The sequence below is a fragment of the Myotis nattereri genome (genome assembly GCF_964212035.1).
Source record: "Myotis nattereri genome assembly, chromosome: 16".
In the NCBI taxonomy this organism is placed as follows: domain Eukaryota; kingdom Metazoa; phylum Chordata; class Mammalia; order Chiroptera; family Vespertilionidae; genus Myotis; species Myotis nattereri.
Window position 1 is genome coordinate 1,873,984 of NC_138091.1, and position 17,558 is coordinate 1,891,541.

The following is a 17,558-nucleotide window of genomic DNA, read 5'->3' on the forward strand; positions in this document are numbered from 1 at the left end:
ACTAGAGAGTTTTCTTACAACTATGTACTGGAACCGGAAGGATTTTAACTGAGTCATACAAAAGTCGCCAGAGTAATGCGGCCTCAATTGTAAACATACGCAGTATAGACCTCACTTACAGCCTTTCTACACAAATTTTGAGCTGTATAAACAAGAATTCCTAATATTTGAAAGCAAATTCAAGTGAAAACGCTCCCTAAAGTGCCCGGAGTTGTAAATATTATCAGTTTTCTGGTCATTTCACGGCTTTCCACTGGTAATGTCTGTGATGACAAACGGCAGGAAATGTAGGAAAAATATATTTACTTTTATTTCAAGTGGTTCTTCCAAGTTTTGAATCATTTCTGGAAACTCTAATTGAGTATTTTAAGAGTTTTACCACAAGTAGAGAGTTTTCTTACAACTATGTACTGGAACCGGAAGGATTTTAACTGAGTCATACAAAAGTCCCCAGAGTAATTCGGCCTCAATTTTAAACATAAGCTGTATAGTCCTCACTTACAGGCTTTCTACACAAATTTTGAGCTGTATAAACAAGAATTACTAATATTTGAAAGCAAATTCAAGGGAAAACGCTCCCTAAAGTCCCTGGAGTTGTAAATATTATCAGTTTGCTGGTCATTTCACGGCTTTCCACTGGTAATGTCTGTGATTACAAACGGCAGGAAATGTCGGAAGAATCCATTTACTTTTATTTCAAGAGGTTCTTCCAAGTTTTTAATTATTTCTGGAAACTCTAAGTGCGTATTTTAAGAGTTTTACCACAACTAGAGAGTTTTCTTACAACTATGTACTGGAACCGGAAGGATTTTAACTGAGTCATACAAAAGTCGCAAGAGTAATGCGGCCTCAATTGTAAACATACGCAGTATAGACCTCACTTACAGGCTTTCTACACAAATTTTGAGCTGTATAAACAAGAATTCCTAATATTTGAAAGCAAATTCAAGTGAAAACGCTCGCTAAAGTGCCCGGAGTTGTAAATATTATCAGTTTGCTGGTCATTTCACGGCTTTCCACTGGTAATGTCTGTGATTACAAACGGCAGGAAATGTAGAAAGAATCTATTTACTTTTATTTCAAGTGGTTCTTCCAAGTTTTTAATCATTTCTGGAAACTCTTATTGCCTATTTTAAGAGTTTTACCACAACTAGAGAGTTTTCTTAAAACTATGTACTGGAACCGGAAGGATTTTAACTGAGTCATACAAAAGTCGCAAGAGTAATTCGGCCTCAATTGTAAACATAAGCTGTATAGTCCTCACTTACAGCCTTTCTACACAAATTTTGAGCTGTATAAACAAGAATTCCTAATATTTGAAAGCAAATTCAAGGGAAAACGCTCCCTACAGTGCCCGGAGTTGTAAATATTATCAGTTTTCTGGTCATTTCACGTCTTTCCAATGGTAATGTCTGTGATTACAAACGGCAGGTAATGTAGAAAGAATCTATTCACTTTTATTTCAAGTGGTTCTTCCAAGTTTTTAATCATTTCTGGAAACTCTAATTGCGTATTTTAACAGTTTTACCACAACTAGAGAGTTTTCTTACAAATATGTACTGGAACCGGAAGGATTTTAACTGAGTCATCCAAACGTCGCCAGAGTATTCGGCTTCAATTATAAACATAAGCTGTATAGTCCTCAATTACAGGCTTTCTACACAAATTTTGAGCTGTATAAACAATAATTCCTAATATTTGAAAGCAAATTCAAGTGAAAACGCTCCCTAAAGTCCCTGGAGTTGTAAATATTATCAGTTTGCTGGTCATTTCACGGGTTTCCACTGGTAATGTCTGTGATTACAAACGGCAGGAAATGTAGGAAGAATCTATTAACTTTTATTTCAAGTGGTTCTTCCAAGTTTTTAATCATTTCTGGAAACTCTAATTGCGTATTTTAAGAGTTTTACCACAACTAGAGAGTTTTCTTAAAACTATGTATTGGAACCGGAAGGATTTTAACTGAGTCATACAAAAGTCGCCAGAGTAATTCGGCCTCAATTGTAAACATAAGCAGTATAGTCCTCACTTACAGGCTTTCTACACAAATTTTGAGCTGTATAAACAAGAATTCCTAATATTTGAAAGCAAATTCAAGGGAAAACGCTCCCTAAAGTGCCCGGAGTTTTAAATATTATCAGTTTGCTGGTCATTTCTTGGCTTTCCTCTGGTAATGTCTGTGAATACAAACGGCAGGAAAAGTAGGAAGAATCTATTAACTTTTATTTCACGTGGTTCTTCCAAGTTTTTAATCATTTCTGGAAACTCTAATTGCGTATTTTAAGAGTTTTACCCCAACTAGAGAGTTTTCTTACAACTATGTACTGGAACCGGAAGGATTTTAAGTGAGTCATCCAAAAGTCGCCAGAGTAATTCGGCCTCAATTGTAAACATAAGCAGTATAGTCCTCACTTACAGGCTTTCTACACAAATTTTGAGCTGTATAAACAAGAATTCCTAATATTTGAAACCAAATTCAAGTGAAAACGCTCCCTAAAGTGCCCGGAGTTGTAAATATTATCAGTTTGCTGGTCATTTCACGTCTTTCCTCTGGTAATGTCTGTGATTACAAACGGCAGGAAATGTAGGAAGAATCTATTTACTTTTATTTCAAGTGGTTCTTCCAAGTTTTTTTCATTTCTGGAAACTCTAATTGCGTATTTTAAGAGTTTTACCACAACTAGAGAGTTTTCTTACAACTATGTACTGGAACCGGAAGGATTTTAACTGAGTCATACCAAAGTCACCAGAGTTATTGGCCTTAATTGTAAACATAAGCAGTATAGTCCTCACTTACAGGCTTTCTACACAAATTTTGAGCTGTATAAACAAGAATTCCTAATATTTGAAAGCCAATTCAATTGAACACTATCCCTGAAGTGCCCGGAGTTGTAGATATTATCAGTTTGCTGGTCATTTCACGGCTTTCCTCTGGTAATGTCTGTGATTACAAACGGCAGGAAATGTAGGAAGAATCTATTTACTTTTATTTCAAGTGGTTCTTCCAAGTTTTTAATCATTTCTGGAAACTCTAATTGCGTATTTTAAGAGTTTTACCACAACTAGACAGTTTTCTTACAACTATGTACTGGAACCGGAAGGATTTTAACTGAGTCATACAAAAGTCGCAAGAGTAATGCGGCCTCAATTTTAAACATACGCAGTATAGACCTCACTTACCGCCTTTCTACACAAATTTTGAGCTGTATAAACAAGAATTCCTAATATTTGAAAGCAAATTCAAGTGAAAACGCTCGCTAATGTGCCCGGAGTTGTAAATATTATCAGTTTTCTGGTCATTTCACGTCTTTCCAATGGTAATGTCTGTGATTACAAACGGCAGGAAATGAGGAAAGAATCTATTTACTTTTATTTCAAGTGGTTCTTCCAAGTTTTTAATCATTTCTGGAAACTCTAATTGCGTATTTTAAGAGTTTTACCACAACTAGAGAGTTTTCTTACAAATATGTACTGGAACCGAATGGATTTTAACTCAGTCATACAAAAGTCGCCAGAGTAATGCGGCCTCAATTGTAAACATACGCAGTATAGACCTCACTTACAGCCTTTCTACACAAATTTTGAGCTGTATAAACAAGAATTCCTAATATTTGAAATCAAATTCAAGTGAAAACGCTCCCTAAAGTGCCCTTAGTTGTAAATATTATCAGTTTTCTGGTCATTTCACGGCTTTCCACTGGCAATGTCTGTAATTACAAACAGCAGGAAAAGTGGGAAGAATCTATTTACTTTTATTTCAAGTGGTTCTTCCAAGTTTTTAATCATTTCTGGAAACTCTAATTGCGTATTTTAAGAGTTTTACCACAACTAGAGAGTTTTCTTACAACTATGTACTGGAACCGGAAGGATTTTAACTGAGTCATACCAAAGTCGCAAGAGTAATGCGGCCTCAATTGTAAACATACGCAGTATAGACCTCACTTACAGCCTTTCTACACAAATTTTGAGCTGTATAAACAAGAATTCCTAATATTTGAAAGCAAATTCAAGTGAAAACGCTCGCTAAAGTGCCCGGAGTTGTAAATATTATCAGTTTGCTGGTCATTTCACGGCTTTCCACTGGTAATGTCTGTGATTACAAACGGCAGGAAATGTAGAAAGAATCTATTTACTTTTATTTCAAGTGGTTCTTCCAAGTTTTAATCATTTCTGGAAACTCTTATTGCCTATTTTAAGAGTTTTACCACAACTAGAGAGTTTTCTTAAAACTATGTACTGGAACCGGAAGGATTTTAACTGAGTCATACAAAAGTCGCCAGAGTAATTCGGCCTCAATTGTAAACATAAGTTGTATAGTCCTCACTTACAGCCTTTCTACACAAATTTTGAGCTGTATAAACAAGAATTCCTAATATTTGAAAGCAAATTCAAGGGAAAACGCTCCCTACAGTGCCCGGAGTTGTAAATATTATCAGTTTTCTGGTCATTTCACGTATTTCCAATGGTAATGTCTGTGATTACAAACGGCAGGAAATGTAGAAAGAATCTATTCACTTTTATTTCAAGTGGTTCTTCCAAGTTTTTAATCATTTCTGGAAACTCTAATTGCGTATTTTAACAGTTTTACCACAACTAGAGAGTTTTCTTACAAATATGTACTGGAACCGGAAGGATTTTAACTGAGTCATCCAAACGTCGCCAGAGTATTCGGCTTCAATTGTAAACATAAGCTGTATAGTCCTCACTTACAGGCTTTCTACACAAATTTTGAGCTGTATAAACAATAATTCCTAATATTTGAAAGCAAATTCAAGTGAAAACGCTCCCTAAAGTCCCTGGAGTTGTAAATATTATCAGTTTGCTGGTCATTTCACGGGTTTCCACTGGTAATGTCTGTGATTACAAACGGCAGGAAATGTAGGAAGAATCTATTAACTTTTATTTCAAGTGGTTCTTCCAAGTTTTTAATCATTTCTGGAAACTCTAATTGCGTATTTTAAGAGTTTTACCACAACTAGAGAGTTTTCTTAAAACTATGTGTTGGAACCGGAAGGATTTTAACTGAGTCATACAAAAGTCGCCAGAGTAATTCGGCCTCAATTGTAAACATAAGCAGTATAGTCCTCACTTACAGGCTCTCTACACAAATTTTGAGCTGTATAAACAAGAATTCCTAATATTTGAAAGCAAATTCAAGTGAAAACGCTCGCTAATGTGCCCGGAGTTGTAAATATTATCAGTTTTCTGGTCATTTCACGTCTTTCCAATGGTAATGTCTGTGATTACAAACGGCAGGAAATGAGGAAAGAATCTATTTACTTTTATTTCAAGTGGTTCTTCCAAGTTTTTAATCATTTCTGGAAACTCTAATTGCGTATTTTAAGAGTTTTACCACAACTAGAGAGTTTTCTTACAAATATGTCCTGGAACCGAATGGATTTTAACTCAGTCATACAAAAGTCGCCAGAGTAATGCGGCCTCAATTGTAAACATACGCAGTATAGACCTCACTTACAGCCTTTCTACACAAATTTTGAGCTGTATAAACAAGAATTCCTAATATTTGAAATCAAATTCAAGTGAAAACGCTCCCTAAAGTGCCCTTAGTTGTAAATATTATCAGTTTTCTGGTCATTTCACGGCTTTCCACTGGCAATGTCTGTAATTACAAACGGCAGGAAAAGTGGGAAGAATCTATTTCCTTTTATTTCAAGTGGTTCTTCCAAGTTTTTAATCATTTCTGGAAACTCTAATTGCGTATTTTAAGAGTTTTACCACAACTAGAGAGTTTTCTTACAACTATGTACTGGAACCGGAAGGATTTTAACTGAGTCATACCAAAGTCGCAAGAGTAATGCGGCCTCAATTGTAAACATACGCAGTATAGACCTCACTTACAGCCTTTCTACACAAATTTTGAGCTGTATAAACAAGAATTCCTAATATTTGAAAGCAAATTCAAGTGAAAACGCTCGCTAAAGTGCCCGGAGTTGTAAATATTATCAGTTTGCTGGTCATTTCACGGCTTTCCACTGGTAATGTCTGTGATTACAAACGGCAGGAAATGTATAAAGAATCTATTTACTTTTATTTCAAGTGGTTCTTCCAAGTTTTTAATCATTTCTGGAAACTCTTATTGCCTATTTTAAGAGTTTTACCACAACTAGAGAGTTTTCTTAAAACTATGTACTGGAACCGGAAGGATTTTAACTGAGTCATACAAAAGTCGCCAGAGTAATTCGGCCTCAATTGTAAACATAAGCTGTATAGTCCTCACTTACAGCCTTTCTACACAAATTTTGAGCTGTATAAACAAGAATTCCTAATATTTGAAAGCAAATTCAAGGGAAAACGCTCCCTACAGTGCCCGGAGTTGTAAATATTATCAGTTTTCTGGTCATTTCACGTATTTCCAATGGTAATGTCTGTGATTACAAACGGCAGGAAATGTAGAAAGAATCTATTCACTTTTATTTCAAGTGGTTCTTCCAAGTTTTTAATCATTTCTGGAAACTCTAATTGCGTATTTTAACAGTTTTACCACAACTAGAGAGTTTTCTTACAAATATGTACTGGAACCGGAAGGATTTTAACTGAGTCATCCAAACGTCGCCAGAGTATTCGGCTTCAATTGTAAACATAAGCTGTATAGTCCTCACTTACAGGCTTTCTACACAAATTTTGAGCTGTATAAACAATAATTCCTAATATTTGAAAGCAAATTCAAGTGAAAACGCTCCCTAAAGTCCCTGGAGTTGTAAATATTATCAGTTTGCTGGTCATTTCACGGGTTTCCACTGGTAATGTCTGTGATTACAAACGGCAGGAAATGTAGGAAGAATCTATTAACTTTTATTTCAAGTGGTTCTTCCAAGTTTTTAATCATTTCTGGAAACTCTAATTGCGTATTTTAAGAGTTTTACCACAACTAGAGAGTTTTCTTAAAACTATGTATTGGAACCGGAAGGATTTTAACTGAGTCATACAAAAGTCGCCAGAGTAATTCGGCCTCAATTGTAAACATAAGCAGTATAGTCCTCACTTACAGGCTTTCTACACAAATTTTGAGCTGTATAAAAAAGAATTCCTAATATTTGAAAGCCAATTCAAGGGAAAACGCTCCCTAAAGTGCCCGGAGTTTTAAATATTATCAGTTTGCTGGTCATTTCTTGGCTTTCCTCTGGTAATGTCTGTGAATACAAACGGCAGGAAAAGTAGGAAGAATCTATTAACTTTTATTTCAAGTGGTTCTTCCAAGTTTTTAATCATTTCTGGAAACTCTAATTGCGTATTTTAAGAGTTTTACCCCAACTAGAGAGTTTTCTTACAACTATGTACTGGAACCGGAAGGATTTTAAGTGAGTCATCCAAAAGTCGCCAGAGTAATTCGGCCTCAATTGTAAACATAAGCAGTATAGTCCTCACTTACAGGCTTTCTACACAAATTTTGAGCTGTATAAACAAGAATTCCTAATATTTGAAACCAAATTCAAGTGAAAACGCTCCCTAAAGTGCCTGGAGTTGTAAATATTATCAGTTTGCTGGTCATTTCACGTCTTTCCTCTGGTAATGTCTGTGATTACAAACGGCAGGAAATGTAGGAAGAATCTATTTACTTTTATTTCAAGTGGTTCTTCCAAGTTTTTTATCATTTCTGGAAACTCTAATTGCGTATTTTAAGAGTTTTACCACAACTAGAGAGTTTTCTTACAACTATGTACTGGAACCGGAAGGATTTTAACTGAGTCATACCAAAGTCGCCAGAGTTATTGGCCTCAATTGTAAACATAAGCAGTATAGTCCTCACTTACAGGCTTTCTACACAAATTTTGAGCTGTATAAACAAGAATTCCTAATATTTGAAAGCCAATTCAATTGAACACTATCCCTGAAGTGCCCAGAGTTGTAGATATTATCAGTTTGCTGGTCATTTCACGGCTTTCCTCTGGTAATGTCTGTGATTACAAACGGCAGGAAATGTAGGAAGAATCTATTTCCTTTTATTTCAAGTGGTTCTTCCAAGTTTTTAATCATTTCTGGAAACTCTAATTGCGTATTTTAACAGTTTTACCTCAACTAGAGAGTTTTCTTACAACTATGTACTGGAACCGGAAAGATTTTAACTGAGTCATACAAAAGTCGCAAGAGTAATGCGGCCTCAATTTTAAACATACGCAGTATAGACCTCACTTACCGCCTTTCTACACAAATTTTGAGCTGTATAAACAAGAATTCCTAATATTTGAAAGCAAATTCAAGTGAAAACGCTCGCTAATGTGCCCGGAGTTGTAAATATTATCAGTTTTCTGGTCATTTCACGTCTTTCCAATGGTAATGTCTGTGATTACAAACGGCAGGAAATGAGGAAAGAATCTATTTACTTTTATTTCAAGTGGTTCTTCCAAGTTTTTAATCATTTCTGGAAACTCTAATTGCGTATTTTAAGAGTTTTACCACAACTAGAGAGTTTTCTTACAAATATGTACTGGAACCGAATGGATTTTAACTCAGTCATACAAAAGTCGCCAGAGTAATGCGGCCTCAATTGTAAACATACGCAGTATAGACCTCACTTACAGCCTTTCTACACAAATTTTGAGCTGTATAAACAAGAATTCCTAATATTTGAAATCAAATTCAAGTGAAAACGCTCCCTAAAGTGCCCTTAGTTGTAAATATTATCAGTTTTCTGGTCATTTCACGGCTTTCCACTGGCAATGTCTGTAATTACAAACGGCAGGAAAAGTGGGAAGAATCTATTTACTTTTATTTCAAGTGGTTCTTCCAAGTTTTTAATCATTTCTGGAAACTCTAATTGCGTATTTTAAGAGTTTTACCACAACTAGAGAGTTTTCTTACAACTATGTACTGGAACCGGAAGGATTTTAACTGAGTCATACCAAAGTCGCAAGAGTAATGCGGCCTCAATTGTAAACATACGCAGTATAGACCTCACTTACAGCCTTTCTACACAAATTTTGAGCTGTATAAACAAGAATTCCTAATATTTGAAAGCAAATTCAAGTGAAAACGCTCGCTAACGTGCCCGGAGTTGTAAATATTATCAGTTTGCTGGTCATTTCACGGCTTTCCACTGGTAATGTCTGTGATTACAAACGGCAGGAAATGTAGAAAGAATCTATTTACTTTTATTTCAAGTGGTTCTTCCAAGTTTTTAATCATTTCTGGAAACTCTTATTGCCTATTTTAAGAGTTTTACCACAACTAGAGAGTTTTCTTAAAACTATGTACTGGAACCGGAAGGATTTTAACTGAGTCATACAAAAGTCGCCAGAGTAATTCGGCCTCAATTGTAAACATAAGTTGTATAGTCCTCACTTACAGCCTTTCTACACAAATTTTGAGCTGTATAAACAAGAATTCCTAATATTTGAAAGCAAATTCAAGGGAAAACGCTCCCTACAGTGCCCGGAGTTGTAAATATTATCAGTTTTCTGGTCATTTCACGTATTTCCAATGGTAATGTCTGTGATTACAAACGGCAGGAAATGTAGAAAGAATCTATTCACTTTTATTTCAAGTGGTTCTTCCAAGTTTTTAATCATTTCTGGAAACTCTAATTGCGTATTTTAACAGTTTTACCACAACTAGAGAGTTTTCTTACAAATATGTACTGGAACCGGAAGGATTTTAACTGAGTCATCCAAACGTCGCCAGAGTATTCGGCTTCAATTGTAAACATAAGCTGTATAGTCCTCACTTACAGGCTTTCTACACAAATTTTGAGCTGTATAAACAATAATTCCTAATATTTGAAAGCAAATTCAAGTGAAAACGCTCCCTAAAGTCCCTGGAGTTGTAAATATTATCAGTTTGCTGGTCATTTCACGGGTTTCCACTGGTAATGTCTGTGATTACAAACGGCAGGAAATGTAGGAAGAATCTATTAACTTTTATTTCAAGTGGTTCTTCCAAGTTTTTAATCATTTCTGGAAACTCTAATTGCGTATTTTAAGAGTTTTACCACAACTAGAGAGTTTTCTTAAAACTATGTGTTGGAACCGGAAGGATTTTAACTGAGTCATACAAAAGTCGCCAGAGTAATTCGGCCTCAATTGTAAACATAAGCAGTATAGTCCTCACTTACAGGCTCTCTACACAAATTTTGAGCTGTATAAACAAGAATTCCTAATATTTGAAAGCAAATTCAAGGGAAAACGCTCCCTACAGTGCCCGGAGTTGTAAATATTATCAGTTTTCTGGTCATTTCACGTATTTCCAATGGTAATGTCTGTGATTACAAACGGCAGGAAATGTAGAAAGAATCAATTCACTTTCATTTCAAGTGGTTCTTCCAAGTTTTTAATCATTTCTGGAAACTCTAATTGCGTATTTTAAGAGTTTTACCCCAACTAGAGAGTTTTCTTACAACTATGTACTGGAACCGGAAGGATTTTAAGTGAGTCATCCAAAAGTCGCCAGAGTAATTCGGCCTCAATTGTAAACATAAGCAGTATAGTCCTCACTTACAGGCTTTCTACACAAATTTTGAGCTGTATAAACAAGAATTCCTAATATTTGAAAGCCAATTCAATTGAACACTATCCCTGAAGTGCCCGGAGTTGTAGATATTATCAGTTTGCTGGTCATTTCACGGCTTTCCTCTGGTAATGTCTGTGATTACAAACGGCAGGAAATGTAGGAAGAATCTATTTACTTTTATTTCAAGTGGTTCTTCCAAGTTTTTTATCATTTCTGGAAACTCTAATTGCGTATTTTAAGAGTTTTACCACAACTAGAGAGTTTTCTTACAACTATGTACTGGAACCGGAAGGATTTTAACTGAGTCATACCATAGTCGCCAGAGTTATTGGCCTCAATTGTAAACATAAGCAGTATAGTCCTCACTTACAGGCTTTCTACACAAATTTTGAGCTGTATAAACAAGAATTCCTAATATTTGAAAGCAAATTCAAGTGAAAACGCTCGCTAATGTGCCCGGAGTTGTAAATATTATCAGTTTTCTGGTCATTTCACGTCTTTCCAATGGTAATGTCTGTGATTACAAACGGCAGGAAATGAGGAAAGAATCTATTTACTTTTATTTCAAGTGGTTCTTCCAAGTTTTTAATCATTTCTGGAAACTCTAATTGCGTATTTTAAGAGTTTTACCACAACTAGAGAGTTTTCTTACAAATATGTCCTGGAACCGAATGGATTTTAACTCAGTCATACAAAAGTCGCCAGAGTAATGCGGCCTCAATTGTAAACATACGCAGTATAGACCTCACTTACAGCCTTTCTACACAAATTTTGAGCTGTATAAACAAGAATTCCTAATATTTGAAATCAAATTCAAGTGAAAACGCTCCCTAAAGTGCCCTTAGTTGTAAATATTATCAGTTTTCTGGTCATTTCACGGCTTTCCACTGGCAATGTCTGTAATTACAAACGGCAGGAAAAGTGGGAAGAATCTATTTCCTTTTATTTCAAGTGGTTCTTCCAAGTTTTTAATCATTTCTGGAAACTCTAATTGCGTATTTTAAGAGTTTTACCACAACTAGAGAGTTTTCTTACAACTATGTACTGGAACCGGAAGGATTTTAACTGAGTCATACCAAAGTCGGAAGAGTAATGCGGCCTCAATTGTAAACATACGCAGTATAGACCTCACTTACAGCCTTTCTACACAAATTTTGAGCTGTATAAACAAGAATTCCTAATATTTGAAAGCAAATTCAAGTGAAAACGCTCGCTAAAGTGCCCGGAGTTGTAAATATTATCAGTTTGCTGGTCATTTCACGGCTTTCCACTGGTAATGTCTGTGATTACAAACGGCAGGAAATGTAGAAAGAATCTATTTACTTTTATTTCAAGTGGTTCTTCCAAGTTTTTAATCATTTCTGGAAACTCTTATTGCCTATTTTAAGAGTTTTACCACAACTAGAGAGTTTTCTTAAAACTATGTACTGGAACCGGAAGGATTTTAACTGAGTCATACAAAAGTCGCCAGAGTAATTCGGCCTCAATTGTAAACATAAGCTGTATAGTCCTCACTTACAGGCTTTCTACACAAATTTTGAGCTGTATAAACAATAATTCCTAATATTTGAAAGCAAATTCAAGTGAAAACGCTCCCTAAAGTCCCTGGAGTTGTAAATATTATCAGTTTGCTGGTCATTTCACGGGTTTCCACTGGTAATGTCTGTGATTACAAACGGCAGGAAATGTAGGAAGAATCTATTAACTTTTATTTCAAGTGGTTCTTCCAAGTTTTTAATCATTTCTGGAAACTCTAATTGCGTATTTTAAGAGTTTTACCACAACTAGAGAGTTTTCTTAAAACTATGTATTGGAACCGGAAGGATTTTAACTGAGTCATACAAAAGTCGCCAGAGTAATTCGGCCTCAATTGTAAACATAAGCAGTATACTCCTCACTTACAGGCTTTCTACACAAATTTTGAGCTGTATAAAAAAGAATTCCTAATATTTGAAAGCAAATTCAAGGGAAAACGCTCCCTAAAGTGCCCGGAGTTTTAAATATTATCAGTTTGCTGGTCATTTCTTGGCTTTCCTCTGGTAATGTCTGTGAATACAAACGGCAGGAAAAGTAGGAAGAATCTATTAACTTTTATTTCAAGTGGTTCTTCCAAGTTTTTAATCATTTCTGGAAACTCTAATTGCGTATTTTAAGAGTTTTACCCCAACTAGAGAGTTTTCTTACAACTATGTACTGGAACCGGAAGGATTTTAAGTGAGTCATCCAAAAGTCGCCAGAGTAATTCGGCCTCAATTGTAAACATAAGCAGTATAGTCCTCACTTACAGGCTTTCTACACAAATTTTGAGCTGTATAAACAAGAATTCCTAATATTTGAAACCAAATTCAAGTGAAAACGCTCCCTAAAGTGCCTGGAGTTGTAAATATTATCAGTTTGCTGGTCATTTCACGTCTTTCCTCTGGTAATGTCTGTGATTACAAACGGCAGGAAATGTAGGAAGAATCTATTTACTTTTATTTCAAGTGGTTCTTCCAAGTTTTTTATCATTTCTGGAAACTCTAATTGCGTATTTTAAGAGTTTTACCACAACTAGAGAGTTTTCTTACAACTATGTACTGGAACCGGAAGGATTTTAACTGAGTCATACCAAAGTCGCCAGAGTTATTGGCCTCAATTGTAAACATAAGCAGTATAGTCCTCACTTACAGGCTTTCTACACAAATTTTGAGCTGTATAAACAAGAATTCCTAATATTTGAAAGCCAATTCAATTGAACACTATCCCTGAAGTGCCCAGAGTTGTAGATATTATCAGTTTGCTGGTCATTTCACGGCTTTCCTCTGGTAATGTCTGTGATTACAAACGGCAGGAAATGTAGGAAGAATCTATTTCCTTTTATTTCAAGTGGTTCTTCCAAGTTTTTAATCATTTCTGGAAACTCTAATTGCGTATTTTAACAGTTTTACCTCAACTAGAGAGTTTTCTTACAACTATGTACTGGAACCGGAAAGATTTTAACTGAGTCATACAAAAGTCGCAAGAGTAATGCGGCCTCAATTTTAAACATACGCAGTATAGACCTCACTTACCGCCTTTCTACACAAATTTTGAGCTGTATAAACAAGAATTCCTAATATTTGAAAGCAAATTCAAGTGAAAACGCTCGCTAATGTGCCCGGAGTTGTAAATATTATCAGTTTTCTGGTCATTTCACGTCTTTCCAATGGTAATGTCTGTGATTACAAACGGCAGGAAATGAGGAAAGAATCTATTTACTTTTATTTCAAGTGGTTCTTCCAAGTTTTTAATCATTTCTGGAAACTCTAATTGCGTATTTTAAGAGTTTTACCACAACTAGAGAGTTTTCTTACAAATATGTACTGGAACCGAATGGATTTTAACTCAGTCATACAAAAGTCGCCAGAGTAATGCGGCCTCAATTGTAAACATACGCAGTATAGACCTCACTTACAGCCTTTCTACACAAATTTTGAGCTGTATAAACAAGAATTCCTAATATTTGAAATCAAATTCAAGTGAAAACGCTCCCTAAAGTGCCCTTAGTTGTAAATATTATCAGTTTTCTGGTCATTTCACGGCTTTCCACTGGCAATGTCTGTAATTACAAACGGCAGGAAAAGTGGGAAGAATCTATTTACTTTTATTTCAAGTGGTTCTTCCAAGTTTTTAATCATTTCTGGAAACTCTAATTGCGTATTTTAAGAGTTTTACCACAACTAGAGAGTTTTCTTACAACTATGTACTGGAACCGGAAGGATTTTAACTGAGTCATACCAAAGTCGCAAGAGTAATGCGGCCTCAATTGTAAACATACGCAGTATAGACCTCACTTACAGCCTTTCTACACAAATTTTGAGCTGTATAAACAAGAATTCCTAATATTTGAAAGCAAATTCAAGTGAAAACGCTCGCTAACGTGCCCGGAGTTGTAAATATTATCAGTTTGCTGGTCATTTCACGGCTTTCCACTGGTAATGTCTGTGATTACAAACGGCAGGAAATGTAGAAAGAATCTATTTACTTTTATTTCAAGTGGTTCTTCCAAGTTTTTAATCATTTCTGGAAACTCTTATTGCCTATTTTAAGAGTTTTACCACAACTAGAGAGTTTTCTTAAAACTATGTACTGGAACCGGAAGGATTTTAACTGAGTCATACAAAAGTCGCCAGAGTAATTCGGCCTCAATTGTAAACATAAGTTGTATAGTCCTCACTTACAGCCTTTCTACACAAATTTTGAGCTGTATAAACAATAATTCCTAATATTTGAAAGCAAATTCAAGGGAAAACGCTCCCTACAGTGCCCGGAGTTGTAAATATTATCAGTTTTCTGGTCATTTCACGTATTTCCAATGGTAATGTCTGTGATTACAAACGGCAGGAAATGTAGAAAGAATCTATTCACTTTTATTTCAAGTGGTTCTTCCAAGTTTTTAATCATTTCTGGAAACTCTAATTGCGTATTTTAACAGTTTTACCACAACTAGAGAGTTTTCTTACAAATATGTACTGGAACCGGAAGGATTTTAACTGAGTCATCCAAACGTCGCCAGAGTATTCGGCTTCAATTGTAAACATAAGCTGTATAGTCCTCACTTACAGGCTTTCTACACAAATTTTGAGCTGTATAAACAATAATTCCTAATATTTGAAAGCCAATTCAATTGAACACTATCCCTGAAGTGCCCGGAGTTGTAGATATTATCAGTTTGCTGGTCATTTCACGGCTTTCCTCTGGTAATGTCTGTGATTACAAACGGCAGGAAATGTAGGAAGAATCTATTTACTTTTATTTCAAGTGGTTCTTCCAAGTTTTTTATCATTTCTGGAAACTCTAATTGCGTATTTTAAGAGTTTTACCACAACTAGAGAGTTTTCTTACAACTATGTACTGGAACCGGAAGGATTTTAACTGAGTCATACCATAGTCGCCAGAGTTATTGGCCTCAATTGTAAACATAAGCAGTATAGTCCTCACTTACAGGCTTTCTACACAAATTTTGAGCTGTATAAACAAGAATTCCTAATATTTGAAAGCAAATTCAAGTGAAAACGCTCGCTAATGTGCCCGGAGTTGTAAATATTATCAGTTTTCTGGTCATTTCACGTCTTTCCAATGGTAATGTCTGTGATTACAAACGGCAGGAAATGAGGAAAGAATCTATTTACTTTTATTTCAAGTGGTTCTTCCAAGTTTTTAATCATTTCTGGAAACTCTAATTGCGTATTTTAAGAGTTTTACCACAACTAGAGAGTTTTCTTACAAATATGTCCTGGAACCGAATGGATTTTAACTCAGTCATACAAAAGTCGCCAGAGTAATGCGGCCTCAATTGTAAACATACGCAGTATAGACCTCACTTACAGCCTTTCTACACAAATTTTGAGCTGTATAAACAAGAATTCCTAATATTTGAAATCAAATTCAAGTGAAAACGCTCCCTAAAGTGCCCTTAGTTGTAAATATTATCAGTTTTCTGGTCATTTCACGGCTTTCCACTGGCAATGTCTGTAATTACAAACGGCAGGAAAAGTGGGAAGAATCTATTTACTTTTATTTCAAGTGGTTCTTCCAAGTTTTTAATCATTTCTGGAAACTCTAATTGCGTATTTTAAGAGTTTTACCACAACTAGAGAGTTTTCTTACAACTATGTACTGGAACCGGAAGGATTTTAACTGAGTCATACCAAAGTCGGAAGAGTAATGCGGCCTCAATTGTAAACATACGCAGTATAGACCTCACTTACAGCCTTTCTACACAAATTTTGAGCTGTATAAACAAGAATTCCTAATATTTGAAAGCAAATTCAAGTGAAAACGCTCGCTAAAGTGCCCGGAGTTGTAAATATTATCAGTTTGCTGGTCATTTCACGGCTTTCCACTGGTAATGTCTGTGATTACAAACGGCAGGAAATGTAGAAAGAATCTATTTACTTTTATTTCAAGTGGTTCTTCCAAGTTTTTAATCATTTCTGGAAACTCTTATTGCCTATTTTAAGAGTTTTACCACAACTAGAGAGTTTTCTTAAAACTATGTACTGGAACCGGAAGGATTTTAACTGAGTCATACAAAAGTCGCCAGAGTAATTCGGCCTCAATTGTAAACATAAGCTGTATAGTCCTCACTTACAGGCTTTCTACACAAATTTTGAGCTGTATAAACAATAATTCCTAATATTTGAAAGCAAATTCAAGTGAAAACGCTCCCTAAAGTCCCTGGAGTTGTAAATATTATCAGTTTGCTGGTCATTTCACGGGTTTCCACTGGTAATGTCTGTGATTACAAACGGCAGGAAATGTAGGAAGAATCTATTAACTTTTATTTCAAGTGGTTCTTCCAAGTTTTTAATCATTTCTGGAAACTCTAATTGCGTATTTTAAGAGTTTTACCACAACTAGAGAGTTTTCTTAAAACTATGTATTGGAACCGGAAGGATTTTAACTGAGTCATACAAAAGTCGCCAGAGTAATTCGGCCTCAATTGTAAACATAAGCAGTATACTCCTCACTTACAGGCTTTCTACACAAATTTTGAGCTGTATAAAAAAGAATTCCTAATATTTGAAAGCAAATTCAAGGGAAAACGCTCCCTAAAGTGCCCGGAGTTTTAAATATTATCAGTTTGCTGGTCATTTCTTGGCTTTCCTCTGGTAATGTCTGTGAATACAAACGGCAGGAAAAGTAGGAAGAATCTATTAACTTTTATTTCAAGTGGTTCTTCCAAGTTTTTAATCATTTCTGGAAACTCTAATTGCGTATTTTAAGAGTTTTACCCCAACTAGAGAGTTTTCTTACAACTATGTACTGGAACCGGAAGGATTTTAAGTGAGTCATCCAAAAGTCGCCAGAGTAATTCGGCCTCAATTGTAAACATAAGCAGTATAGTCCTCACTTACAGGCTTTCTACACAAATTTTGAGCTGTATAAACAAGAATTCCTAATATTTGAAACCAAATTCAAGTGAAAACGCTCCCTAAAGTGCCTGGAGTTGTAAATATTATCAGTTTGCTGGTCATTTCACGTCTTTCCTCTGGTAATGTCTGTGATTACAAACGGCAGGAAATGTAGGAAGAATCTATTTACTTTTATTTCAAGTGGTTCTTCCAAGTTTT